Here is a 15,256-nt window from a genome sequence, read left to right on the forward strand (position 1 = left end):
TTTCACAGATGAGGCTCAGAGAAGTTGAGTGACTTGCCCAGTTAAGGGGTAAATCTGGGATTCAAACTCAAGTCAGTGTGTTTCACAGTAAGGCATTCCACAATCAATCCCCAATAAACGTCAGCAGTGTCAGATCAGTTGCCTTGGTCAGCTCGTCTCCTGATCATTTCATGAAAAATTACCCATCTGTTTATAAATCATTCATCAAATGTTTTGTTCCTAGAGCTATGCGAAAGACATACATACAATTACAAGTCTTTGCTGGACCCCACTAGACTCTTTAAATAAAAATATGTTCCTGGGGTAATCTAGATTCTGGCAATTTCTATTGCAAATTCACCAAATCCATTGCTTTTGTTACTACCACAGCATAAATACCCTGAATTTTCCTTGCTGGAATAAAGCCTGTTAAAACTTTGTGCAGGAAAATCTCCAGGACTTTTTAAGTATCAAAAAGCTGAGGAAATGTTGGTACTTTAAAATAAATCCTGACCCAGTAAGAACTGGCACTGGGCCTTTTATTTTCTTGCAGTCAGCAAAACTACAAACCTACAAAAATTCAAATAGTAGTTAAGGGGCATGCATTTTGAAGTAGTTCCATATGTGGTGAGTCACTTCCCAACTCATGCTTTATACTGAAAACTTTTTTTAACCTGGATATGTAGGCAGAAATCCCTTTTAAAACCTATCACAGCCACACTATGAAAGGAAAAGCAAGTCCCCGTGGGAGTTGACTAATTGTTTCCCCTGAAAACTGTTTTCCTGGGGGGAAAAATGAATATTATTATTGACTCCTATGTACCACCTTGCTTTATAGTTCAAACAAATTCAGAAACTGTTTTTCCTAACCCTGTATTGATCTAGATCTTTGCAAAAATGAAATGAAAGACAGGTTAATCATCCAACAAACACAATACGCAAGTGTGTATGAGGAGAGGAGAGCAGGAGGAAGTGGAAAGAACTAGGTCAGTAGGTGGCAGATGTTAAGTGGTTCAAACTTGAAAGGAATCCTAAAAGCATGGACCGAGGTTTGTGGAAACTCTTAAAAGTAACTCAAAAGTAAATGAAAAATAAAAATAAAATAAAAATGTGTGGAAGAAAGGTCCTAATTTAGAAGGACGTGTTACTAAGTAAAAGAGTGATCATCTAAAGACCTATTTTCTTTCTTTTGAAAAATACATTATAATTAACAATATTGTCCATAACACATTATCTTTCTATAGCATTACACTGATATCAATGCACTTTATATATTTCCTCATTTATCCTGCATAATATTCTTATGATGTAAGATGTATCCTCATTTTATAGATCGAAAACCTGATGCTCAGGTTAAATGATTAACTAAGAGTATATGTGAAGATGTGAAGAGTATATGTAAAGATGCAGAAGATACAGTATATGTGAAGAATATAACTCTTAGGATTCTAAAGCCATCATTTTCCATACCATTGTATTTAACTGTGGCTGTGACAGCAGCAGCTCTTAACGCCTACTCAAGAGGTAAAAGAGAAATAAACCCTTTGTTTTAAAATTTAAAAAAAAAACAATTACCTCTGCCTTTTCTCAAGAGAAAACAGGAATCCTTATATCTCAAATAAATGTTTTCTTTTAAAATACAAGTTTACAAGGTAATAAGGAGTATTCACGTGATAAGCCTATCAGAAACAAGTCTAAATGCCTGAGCCAATTTTAAATAGTTCACATTTATTCATTTCATACAATGTTGCTATAAAAACAAATTGTGCATGATAATTCCCATTTGACATTAAAGTAACCAAGATGAAGAGAAGTTACACTAATAAAAGGTTTAAAAGCTAAGAAAATAGCATTCTGTGGTCACCAGATTAAGTTTAAATTGTATATGACTTTTTTTTTTTTTTTTTTTGGAGACATAGTCTCGCTCTGTCACCCAGGCTGGAGTGCAATGGTGCGATCTCGGCTCACTGCAACCTCCATCTCCTGGGTTCAAGCATTTCTCCTACCTCAGCCTCCTGAGTAGCTGGGATTACAGTTGTGCGCCACCATGGCCGGCTCATTTTTTGTATTTTTAGTAGAGACGATGTTTCACTGTGCTGGCCAGGCTGGTCTCAAACTCCTGACCTTGTGATCCACCGGCCTCGGCCTCCCAAAGTGCTGGGATTACAGGCATTGTGATGTATATGACTTTGTAACAAATACTATAATGATGCTTTTCAACCTCAACAGAAATTCATGGGAGTATTTACATAATATAATAATGTTATCGATTTCTTATTTTCTGAAATTACTGTGAAAATGGCAAATTAGCAGTAACTCAGTAGAGGAGTATCACTATTAATACAAACTGCATGCCCATGTTTTTAAAACGCTTATAAAAGTAACTTGAGTAGCATTCCTTGTGACATTATATCCATTTCTATGGCAATAAACAGGCTGTCTTTCAGAATTTTTGTACGTGATATAAATAAAGCCAAAGGATCAATTTTTTTTAACTAACACTGGAAAAAAAGGCTGAATATTTTCTAAACTTTATGCCCTAGATAATAAAGTAAGGGCTGTGTATACTGCTCACATAATCTGGGTGGCCAAAAATGTTAACTTCCCAAACATATTTAGTTGCCAAAAGGATATCCCAATCGCACATCATATTTTGTTACAGTAAGGAAGATTTAGAAACTATAATCATTGTTTCCTCCTCCCAAATTCAGTTTCTGCTACTACTCCGTGTCACCACCATCTCAGCATTTAAATACATAAAACCACAGTCAGCCCAAATGCTCAGGGTCTATGTATGACGACAGAATTCATCTTTGTTTATGCTGCTGATTCTATGAAACTCATTTCCTCCTTTAACCTTTTACCACTTCTTTCTGCGAACTAATTTACACCCACAACCCAGATACACATGATCTTCAGATTTGGGGTTTTTCTTGGAGGGGGCATAGATCTGAAAGTCAGAAACTTATTTCATGCCTAGATACTATTCTTAGCACCAGAACAATGCCCTAACCAAATAAAAAAATATTCATTATCCCAAATTCAGTCCCATTTAGAATCTCCACTAGCCAGGCAGACTATTTAGCAATATTTTAAAAATATTCCTAAGACATAGAATTGAAAAGGCTGGGGTTATCTTTAAGAAATTTAGGGAAATCTGTGAGATGATTCTTTTTAAAAAATATATTTTACCCCAATGTGAATTAAATATGGAAAACCAAAGATACATTTTGGGAAGTTAACAAAACTTTGATCTTTGAAATTGTTACATTCTAAGCAGGTAATTTATTCCTTTCATCAAAAGCTTTTGTATTTTCTCTCTTGATGAACAGCAAAGAATATTAAGCCTATAGTAAGCTATAAGGAAATAATAAGCAAAATTTAAGCAAAATAATAAGCAAAATTTATTTAGCTAACATATTAAATAAATTTTGCTTATTCAGGTAAGGAACATTAAAAGAGCATTCTACATATCGCAGTCAGTTAAGTCAAAGAAATGTATGTATTCCACAAAATAAAGTCTGGTACTGTCATAATTACTCATATTACACTTCGCAACCTGTAAATTTCTAAAACACATGCTATCATTTCATCTGCATACAAAGTACATGAAAAAACTGTTGCACAAATGTAAGCAACCTGCATAATGTAACAAAGATGAACTTTTATCCTTTTTTGATCATTTCTAAAGCTTTAAAATTGTATCAGGACATCCTCTGGAGTTTGGTTTCACCAACGGTTTGATTTATCACCCCACATGGGTGAGGCATCAAGTTGAGTGCTTTGTAAATCACAAATTTACAAAAGATACAACCCCTTCCATTTAGAAGTTTATAATTTTGCTGCAGAGATGAATGAAACGATATGAAAAATAAAGGCAGTGTGAGTGGCATTCGTCAACCACTGTAAGAGAGTAGATGGGAGCACATGTTCCCTTCTGTCCGAGTGGTCATACAAATCACAGGATGGATGGCCTTTGGTAAAAGAAAACTAGTAGGGATCACAGGACATCTGAGCTGAAGATAGCAAAAATAATGTGGCAGAATAAGAAATGTGCAATTAACACGTTTAAGGAAGGGGCAAACCAAACAGATGATCCTGAGATATGCAGGAACCAAGCAGAAATAGGACCTGTCTTATCTTGGGAGCAAAGGTCTTTGTTCAGGGTCATAATAATTTTCTTCAGAAAGTTTTACTTTGCTGTGTAGAATATATTGGGTAATAAAACTAAAAGGCAAAAGACCAAATAGAAAGTTACTGCAGTAACTATCTAATAACCAGAAAGTAACAAAGCCTGAATTTGGAAAATGGCAGTGGAAAGACAAACCAAAACTCATAATTCTTCCTGTCCCAATGAAAATGATTATTGACATAGTCATAATTACTGCTGACTGCAATCAAATGTTAAATACATAAAGGTATAATATAAAACTGAGAACTTGCCTATAGACTTTTAGGAAAGACTTTGATCACATTTATCATCTCACACTTATCCTAAAATGTAATAAACATTATAATGTCCCCTTTGAATATTTTCAAGGGTACCATATACCATAACTGAATATGTCTTTAATTCAATTTTTGTACTATTTTAAAAACATTTATTGTAGTTGACCTAAAAATAAAACTTCAAGAACTACAATTAGATACCACCTGTATAAAATGAAAGCCAATCTATACTTCTCTATACAAAATTACTTTCCAAAACCTTTTGAGCTGTGCCTGATCTATACTAAGATACCAAAATATAATGTATGTCTCCTATATTTTACAGAAACAGAAATCTTTTATAAATGAACTTCTCAAACTGATTACCAACATAATTTTATTATCCAAATGAAAAAAACACATATTTATATCTATAAGAAAAATTACCTGACTATAATAATAAACCCTATTTTTTGAAAAGTTCATTATTTACATATTACCTTTCAAAGGGATGTGTATGTCGGTTTGATGAAAAAAACTATTTTCAAATTATTCAAATTATCCAAATGTATGATGATGCTTATAACTTACAATTTCTGTTTTCATTTCCTGTAAATATTCCCTGCCCCAGAAAACCTATAAAGGCAAATTTTCAGAAATAAAAAAAAATGTGTATCTTCGCCACGCATTCAATAAATAATTAGTCTATGAACAAGTATGTCCTCCTTCCAGATGCTCAGCCTTCCACTAGCTTCTTCAGATTTATTAGTAATGAACACAACAGAAATTCTTGCCTTCAGGGAGTTTCAATGTTAGAAAGATTAAACAATAATTTAAAAAGAAACACAAATTTCATTGTATTTTTAAAGCTGTTAAGTGCTGTTTAGAAAGGGAACAGCATAAAGGAGAGAGGAAAAAGAGGAGGTTTCTGTTTTGAATCATGTGGTCACCAGGGTGGACTCCACTAAGAAGATGCCTTTTCAGCTAATGAAAGGACTTTAGTTTTACATCAAGTGAGGTGAAGGCTTTTAAGCAGAGGAATAATTTTCCTTTCTTACTACTCAGTAAGAATTGAGTGTCAAAAAGAGTACCAATTTCATTTAAGAGTGTGGAGGTAGTATTATCAAAAATGTGTTGGGGGTAAGCTATAAAACAACCACTGTATGCCAGATCTGGGACCCAAGGCAAGCGCTGAAGTGTGAAGATGCCATCTATCCCTCAAAGGGTTGTTCCCTCCACGATACGCCTCCATATTGACTGTCTTCACACGCCAAGAGTCCCTCATCCACATTCCCAATGCTGAATATCAAGAAGTTTTAAACCCAATTTGGTGGCAAAATCAAACCCACATTCATGTGAGACGGTTTATAGCCTTGATTTATCCCATTTGGCGAAAATAAACAGAAGAAACATTAACCCTCAAAATTTAGGTAACTTTTAAATATCCTACGCAATGAGAAGTCATAGGCACATCTATATGTACACACACAAACTATCTGCAAACTCCCCTATTTTATTGACTATAGTGGAGTTGTATCATATAGCAATCTATCACATTCAATTAAAACAGCCATGCTTTTAAAAAAAGAAAAACACACTTCCCCCAAAAGTAAAATTCTACCTAATATAACTTGGAGTAAGATGGAAAATATGAATCTACTGCCACAGATTTGGATTTTATAGTTTAAAGACACATATCTGTCATTCGACATGTCCCCTAAACACTGGCTAATTGATTTATCTGATGTTCAAGCAAAGAAAATGCTACTTATTCCAAAACAGAAGGAAAAATAGGCTGTTTGAAACTTCCTTAAAGAGAGTACTTCAGCATTTGACATGGCCCCTTTCTCTCGGATTTTTAAGGGTGATTTTAACTAGTCATGAACCTGACTGAAGCACTGTCTTTTAAAAACCCAAAATGTAACTCTATAGCTGTGCTGTCTAATATAGCAACCACTAGACACATGTGGCTCCTGTGCGCTTGAAAGATGACTAGTCAGAATTCAGAGAGCCGTGAGTCAAAGCACACACCAGGTTTCAAAAACTCAGTATAGATTTACATTCTTTTTGCATGAAAAATATCTCATAATTTTATATTGATTATTCACTGAAAGGATAACATTTTGCAGATACTGAGTTAAATCAAACATATTATTAATTTCACCAGTTACTTTTAACCACAGCTACTAGAAACTTTAACATTTAAAATGTAAAGTTACATAACGTAGCTCACATTATACTTCTAGTGAACAGCACTGCTCCATAGGAAAGACCTAGAAAAAGATTAATTTCTCAAATACTTATCTGCTAGAATGAGTAGTATCAATTTTTATCACCAGAACAATAAAAACACAAAGGTCACAAGAAACACTTGTCAGGAATGCTGAAATAAGGGTTTTGTAACTCAAAAGTATCTATTACTTTAAATATTCAGAGAGGTGTCCAAATATTCAATAATTTTAAAAAGCCTTCAATATGTGTTATGTCTGATTTGCTTCAAAATCCGCTTTCAGTATTTCAATCATACGATCACAAGTACATAGAGGAGGGTTTTGTGTCCTAGTTTCCTTCACTAGGGTTAGAACGAACCCAGGTTTTGTGAGCCAAACACATATTATAATGGAATCAGAAAATAGGTAACTTATTTTTTAACAGATGGGAAAATTTAAATAACTCCTAAGAAACAACTTTGGAGTTTACACTAGGTCAAAGAAAAATAAGTCTCTCTAATTATAAAACCTACCATTAACAAAAGACACACTGATTGACATTTCCTAAATATTCTTAAAAGCACTGTAAGTACCTATTACTCTAAACACATGCACGCCCCTCCACTCAGCAGCAGTTCCATTCCCGTGCTTACACTGTACTCGTGAGAAATGAATGTTTTATTTCTACCAAAAGATCCAAAAAAGTTCACAGCAGCCTTATTTGTAGCCACAAACTCGAAAGAAAACTAAACGTCCATTTACAGCGGAATGGATAAATGATGGTATAATCATAGAATAGAACACAGACAATTTAGGGGGAAAAACAAGTAACATGCACAACATGGATGACTCTTACAGACATAATGTTGATTAAAAAAACACAGACACGCAAGAGTTCATATGACATGCTTCCAACTTTATACAGTTTAAAACAGGCCAAACTAATCTATAGCAGAAGATGCCAAAGACTAGTTTCTGCTGGGTACAGGCAGGATTGATTAGAAAATACACAAATATAATAAGCCTTCTGGAGTAGGGTGCTAGTTACTCAGACTAGACTTATATAAAAAACAATCAAGTTAACAAATAAGTGTGTCTGTTTGATTACGTGAAGTTACACTTCAGTAGGTTTTGTATAAAAAGAAGAAACTTTTTCTTAAAAGGACCTTATGCATTACGATTCCTTTTCAAAATAATTACTTAAAACTAATTCTTACCTTGAATATACATGAGAATTTGTCGATTTAATCCTTCAGCTAAACTTTCAATTTCTTTGCAGTTTCTTTTTAATAACTATCAACTCTATTGAAACATACATTTAATTCTGAGACATGACAACATTTCATGAATTGATAATTCATATTATCATTAAAATTATAACTTCCATCTTTAGAGCTAAGTGTGAATGTTTATACGAAATATTTATAATAGTTCATTCTCATCTTTAATTTGAAAAGATAACTCTAAATTCCATAAAATCCAGTTTCTGATTATATAATTTATTTTACTGGATAAAGTGTATATTAAATTTAACTTATTTTGGGGGTTCATTTACAAGTCCTTTCACAGACCTAATTTGCTTGTTTAAATTTCTTACTTGCTTTTGCCTTTCCCTCCTAACTGACAAGAAGAGGAAGAATATGCTGGTTTGCCAATAAATAATAATCTTAAACACAGAGTTTCCATTTTAAAAGTTCAATGCAGCGTGCTGGGGGGACTTACTAAAAGACTATGTTCAGCTAATCCTAGAAATTCACACTGCTTGATGGTGATTAAGAAAATCTGTAAAAACTGACTTTTGTGTTATTTCATATGAATAAAAATCATGAATATTCAGCTAATAAAGTTAAATCTGTATTACAGTAAAGTTAAATCTGTATTACAGTAAAAGAAGGTGGCCAATTCACTACAATCTTAACAAATACATTATTTTATTAAATGTATTTATGCATCCTTCCTTCATCTGTTTCTATTCCAAGCAAGACAGCTGGCAAAAGTTTTCGAGAAGGAAAACACAAGATACAGAGGAGGTATGAGGTTGAACATTAAGAAAGATGCCTTGGATATAGATCAAGAAGACTATGCTCACCACTGACATTAGTCAAATTGGCTGGCAGATCCATATGTGGTCTATGAAGTATGCTATGGTCTGAATGTTGTATCTCCCCAAAATTCATAAATTGAAACCATATTTGCAATGTGAGGGTGATTTGGAGGTGGGGACTTTGGGGAGTGATTAGATCATGAGGGGAATGCCCTTATGAACAGGATTAGTTCATAAAAGAGGTCCCAAGAATCCTGTGGCCACCTCCACCCATGTGAGGTTACAGCAAGAAGTCAGCCGTCTATGAGGGACAGGCCCTTACTAGACATTAAATCTCCTGGCACCTTGGTCTTGGACTTCTCAGCCTCCAGAACTGTGAGAAATAAACTTCTGTGGTTTATAAGCCTCTCATCTATGGTATTTGTTACAGCAGCTCAAATGGACTAAGATAAGACAAAGCACAAAGTGAGTAAATTTCTCAAAAGATGATTTTAACATAACCTTCCTTCCTAGTAATACATCGCATGTCCTGACACTCTGAGTCTACAAGCAGATAAATTATTATGCTGTTCCAATCTATCCACAAATGATCATGCAAAGAGGGAACTTAGCAAATGGATGTTCAGAGGCAAAACCAGGTGGCCTGGCTGAGTCTGTCCATGGACTCTGATGATAGACTGATCCAAATGCAGATGGCAGCTGATCCCTACACTAGAAGGTAGAGCTGTTGCAGGCAGGAAGAATTTTAAGACTGCCTGAATGTTTCAGGTATACTTCATACTGTCTTAGGTAAAAAGGAACTTTCTGTATCTCATTTTCAAATCAAGACATTCTTTAAAATAGTTCTATACTAGTAAGGTAAAACGTAAATACCTCGTGTTTAAAATAGGTAAAACTGGTTTACTCTAAACCAGACGTTTTATTCGATTACACAACATTTTGATTTACCAAAATTGAAATATAACCTTCTTTGTGACAAATGGCAAAGTAGTTTATCAATATCTAAAAATTAAAGAAAAATAACAAAATGTGACACAACAGTCTTACTTTTCTACAATTGGAAAGGCTTGATGACATTTAAAAAAGTGGGGCAATGAGACAAAAGACAATACCTTCTGGCCGTGTTTCTCCCAAATGTTAAAATAATGAGTCCTGAGAACAGAGTTCTGAAATAGCTCACAATCCAAACACTTCCTGAAAATTAAGAGAAATAAGTGTTACTTCAAGTGCACCTTATCTCAAAGAGTTGTTTTACAATGGAATTTTAATTACTAACTAAATCATCTCAAAAAACAACAAAAAGATGTATTACAAGGTAAAAAAAGTATTTATATTCTTCATGATACATGCTTTCTTTGGACACAGTTGTAGACCACATGTAATAGAACAACATTCATTACAGAATTATTTGCCAAAATACACTACCCCTTTTTTTTTTTTTTTTTTTTTTTTGAGGTGGAGTCTCCCTCTGTCACCCAGGCTGGAGTGCAATGGCGTGATCTCAGCTCACTGCAACCTCCCTCTGCCTTCCAGGTCCAAGCAATTCTCCCACCTCAGTCTCCCAAGTAGCTGGGATTACAGGTACCCAGCACCACGCCCAGCTAATTTTTGTATTTTTAGTAGAGATGAGTTTTTGCCATGTTGGCCAGGCCGGTCTCAAACTACTGACCTCAGGTGATCTGCCTGCCTCAGCCTCTCAAAGTGCTGGGATTACAGGCGTGAGCCATCATACCCGGCCAACTATCCATCTGTGTTTATTTTACTGTAAAGACTGTCCCTATTGTCGATGATGTAAAAAGTTAATGTCAAAGATAAAGAGGAATTTCAGTCAAGGCTTCTGGGAGAAAAAGTATGAGAATTATTTAACAGTCACTGCACAGTTTGAAACACCTCATTTCTTTTCTGTACCACTAGGAACAGAAAATGTTAAGCTCAGAATTAGAACCATACCAGATACAGAATGACACTGACGTGGAAAAGTTCATACTACCAGGAACAAAAGAGTGGATCAAAGTTTTTGGCCAGCAAGGGATGGAGCAAACAATTTAACATTTAAGAAATTTTATTTTGGTCAACAGGCCAATGGACAGTGCCTGAGTACCATGCTGGTTGGTACAGGATGTCAGACAGCGACACCAGAGTCCCAACTCATCTGGGTAGAAAGGACACCTACCACCCAGCCAGGCTGATTGTCTGGGCCGGGGGGATTAGGAGAGCATTGAAATAGATACTGGAGGAGCCTTAGTGATGAAGAACTGACAGTGAATGAGTGGATGAGAGAGAGTGTGCATGTGTGTGTAGTAGTAATTAAAGGCATATTTTTTCATTGCAGTTGGTCCATCTAAAACTACCATCTTCTCTTTTATGATATTATTTTTACTTAAGCTTGGCATGTTAATTGATTAAGGCTCTATGATTAATTGATGTCATTTATCAGACATTTACGGAGTATCAGCTGTATACCTTGCACCATGCGGGGTATTGAGGGTTCACAGACACAGGCAGAATAACAATAAGCAAGATACAGCCTAAGTGACCTACAGGTATAGTGGTGAAGAGCCTGCTTGGTTAGGATGTCGGGGAAGTATTACTCTAAGAAATTTGTTACCTTTATGTGGTTTTAAGGAGACTGAAGAGCCCCCAGTAAAATGAAATGAAATGAAAAAGAGCTATTTTGGGAGGTTAGAATTCAGGTTTACAGATTATTTTTATTCAAAGCTATAATCCTTGAGAACTGATCACAGGTTATAGGCTAGGAATTGAGAGTTCTAGAAGTGTAAGTCAGATCTAAGTGGCGTGCCTGATAGAAATGGAATGCTGCTATGGTGGTATCAGGGAGTTTGCATGGTACCTCCCTTATCACCAGTAGCTTCACTGTCCATTGGCCTGTTAGCATTTTACCCACAGTAGAACATCTTTCAAGATGGGAGTCAATCCTCTCAAACCCTGCCACTACTTTATCAATTAAGTTTACATGATATTCTATATCCTTTGTTGTTATTTCAACAATGTTCACACAGTATCTTCAATCAGGAGTAGAACCCACCAAAGTTATCCATAAGGGGTGGAAGCAGCTTCTTTCAAACTCCTATTAATGTTAATATTTTGACCTCCTCCCATTAATCACAAATATTCTCAACAGCATCTAGAATGGTGAATCCTTTTCAGAAAGTTTACAACTGCCTTCGCCCAGATCCATCAGAGGAATCACTACTTATGGCAACTATAGCTTCACAAGATGTATTTCTTCAATGGTAAGACTTGAAAGTTGAAATTACTCCTTGACCCACAGGCTACAGAACAGATGCTGTATTAACAGCCATAAAGATTAACATTGATTTCCTTGTGCATCTCCATCAGAGCTCTTGAGTGACCAGGTACACAGTCAATAAGCAGTAATATGTTGATAGGAATCTTTTTTTTTTTTTTTTTCTGAGCAGTTGATCTCAATAGGGGGCCTAAAATATTCAGCAAACCATGCTGTAAACAGATGTTCTGTCATCCATGCTTTTTCTTCCATTTATATAGCATAGGTAGAGGAGATTTAGTATAATTCTTAAGGGGCTTAGGATTTTTGGAATGGCCAAACATTGGTTTCCACTTCAAGTCACCAGCTGTATAATCCACTAACAAGAAAGTCAGTTTGTCCTTTGAGGTTTTGAGGCCAGGCATTGGTTTCTCCTCTCTAGCTATTAAAGTCCTAGGTGGCATATTCATCCAACGGAAGGCTGTTTCATTTACACTGAAAATCTGCTGTTTAATGTAGACATCTTCATCAGTGATCTTACCTAGATCTTCTGGAAGCTTGCTGTAGCTTCTACATCAGCATTAGCTGCTTCATCTTGCACTTTAATGTTATCCAGGCAGCTTCTATCCTTAAACTTCATGAACAAACCTCTGCTAGCTTCCAACTTTTCTTCTGCAGTTTCTTCATCCCCCTTCAGCCTTTGTGGAATTAAAGAGAGCGAGGACCCTGCTCTGGATTAGGTTTTGGCTTAAGGGAATATTACGGCTGCTGTGATTTTCTATGCAGACTACTAAAATATTCTCCATATTAGCAATAAGGCTGTCTATTAGTCTGTTCTCACACTGTATGAAAAAATGCCCGAGACAGAGTAATTTATAAAGGAAAGAGGTTTAATTGACTCACAGTTCCGCATTGTTGGGGAAGTCTCAGGAAACTTACAATTATGGCAGAAGGTGAGGGGAAAGCAAGGCACCAGGAAAGAGAAATGCCGAGCAAAGGGGGAAAAGCCTCTTATAAAACCATCAGATCTCGGCTAGGCGCGGTGGCTCACACCTGTAATCCCAGCACTCTGGGAGGCCAAGATGGGCAAATCACAAGGTCAGGAGATCGAGACCATCCTGGCTAATACGGTGAAACCCCGTCTCTACTAAAAATCAAAAAATTAGCCAGGCGTGGTGGCGGGCTCCTGTAGTCTCAGCTACCCAGGAGGCTGAGGCGGGAGAATGGCGTGAACCCGGGAGGCGGAACTTGCAGTGAGCCCAGATCGCACCACTGTACTCCAGCCTGGGCAACAGAGCAAGAGGCTCCATCTCAAAAATAAATAAATAAATAAATAAATAAATAAATAAATAAAACCATCAGATCTCGTGAGAACTCACTATCACGAGAACAGCATGGGGGTAACTGCCCCTATGATTCAATTACCTCCACTGGGTCCCTCCCAGGACACATGGTGAGTATACAAACTACAATTCAAGGTGAGATTTGGGTGGGGACACAGCCAAGCTACATCATGCTGCTTTGTGTTCTTATCATTCATGTGTTCACGGGAGTAGCACTTTTAATTTCCTTTAAGAACTTTTCCTTTTACATTCACAACTTGGTCAACTGGCACAAGAGGCCTAGCTTTCAGACAAGTTTGGCTTTTGACATGCCTTACTCACTAAGCTTAATCTTTTCTAGCTCTTGATTTAAAGTAAGAGACCTATAACTTTTCCTTGCACTTAAATACTTAGAAGCCATTATAGGGTTATTAAATGGCCTAATTTCAATACTGTTGTGTCTCAAGGAACAGGGAATCCCAAGGAAAGGGAGATGAGATGGGGGAACAGCCAGTCTGTAAAGCAGTCAGACCACACTTAACAATTAAGTTCACCAACTGATATGGGCACAGTTTTTGGTACCCCAAAACAATCACAAGAGTAACACCAAAGATCACTGATTACAGATTACCGTGACTTATATAATAATATGAAAACGTTTTAAATATTGTGAGAATTATCAAAATGTGACCACAAAGACACAAAGTGAAAACATGCTGTTGAGAAAATGGTACTTGCTCAACGCAGGGCTGCCACAAACCTTCAATTTGTAAAAAACAAAATTATCTTCAAAGAGCAACAAAGTGAAGCACAATGAAAGGAAGTATGCCTACACACCAGCAACACCAAAGCTATCCTACATCATTAACAGGGTATGTCACCTATGTGTATAAGTCAAAGATACCTGGAATCGTAACTACGGGCAGCATGTTCCAAAATCTTAGTTGACAGAAGGCATCTCCTCAAGATAGAGTTTATAACTATCAGACAACAACAAACAGAACCTGAAGAGACCTCCAGGTGATTAAGAAAAAAAAAAAAGCATTATCATTTCCTATTAGGACATTACTTTTTCAGGAGCTAAATAAAAACATTACCAAATCATTTTATGTAATAAAATTTAACTTTATTTTGACCTTTCTCATAAAGCAAATAAACCTCTCTATCCAATAAGGTTTCATCTGAACTATGTAAGATGATAGGCAATACCTTAATTGCATTCATTTACATGACTTTGAAACTATTCTGGGCTGAAGTCACTGACTGCAAGGTCACAGAATACAAAAAAGTAGAATGCATGTAATTTACCAAGGAGAAATGATCCACTTAGACAGTGTGGCAGCACCTTTTCCATCCTTCATTAGGGGATACTAAATACTTAATGCAATCAACAGGTGCAGACATCTCCATTTAAAATATATCACACAAATACATATACACACACACACGTATTCATTTTACAAATATGTAAATAACATTAAAATATATATTTAAGTCCATCATATATTATGGTTTTCTTCTTAAAATTAATCTGCCTAAATAGAGGTAAAGCACAATTCTACACCCTAATAGCATTTAGAAGCAAATACAATATAGGGCCACTATTTCTCCATTGTCTTGTAAAATTTCTAACACCTAATATTCAGGTTACAAATATATAGTTTTAGGACAACAATTTAAAACACAGGAGGCCAAGTATGTTGAGTTCCTGCTTTCATTTTTTATAGCCTAAACAAGAATATATTCAACTAATTTGCTTAGAGAAGCACAGTTTACATGTCTCAAATCCAATAATACCATATTAATAAAAGACAAGAGGTACAACAGATTGAAAGATTAACTAGCATAGATTACAGGGGATAATGTGTATTCTCCAAAACCTCAAGAGTATATCAAAACACACACTCAAAAAAGTTAACCCTACAAAATATTTCCCTTTAGCTTTGTAAAAAGGAATTGTAACACAAACTAGGCACTACTGGCACTTGAAGTTACTAGAGAAAAGGGAAGGAACTCAAAAGAATAC

The 15,256-nt window shown here is 35.8% G+C and overlaps 1 protein-coding gene across 6 annotated transcripts in view; it reads right to left on the reverse strand.

Annotated features, from left to right (window-relative positions):
- LOC105483458 (nuclear receptor interacting protein 1) overlaps window positions 1-15,256 on the reverse strand; it is a 104,019-nt gene that overhangs the window by 72,306 nt on the left and 16,457 nt on the right. For 4 of the 6 annotated variants that reach the window (XM_011744366.3, XM_071095494.1, XM_011744364.3 and 1 more), the window contains exon 2: window positions 9,774-9,855. The gene's annotated coding sequence lies outside the window, so the exon portion shown is untranslated. Of the gene's footprint in view, window positions 1-1,985; window positions 9,752-9,773; window positions 9,856-15,256 lie in introns of those variants that run through there. The other 2 variants (XM_071095495.1, XM_011744365.3) reach the window with 1 other exon arrangement.

Source organism: Macaca nemestrina, chromosome 4, assembly GCF_043159975.1.
Source record: "Macaca nemestrina isolate mMacNem1 chromosome 4, mMacNem.hap1, whole genome shotgun sequence".
NCBI classification, from domain to species: Eukaryota; Metazoa; Chordata; class Mammalia; order Primates; family Cercopithecidae; genus Macaca; species Macaca nemestrina.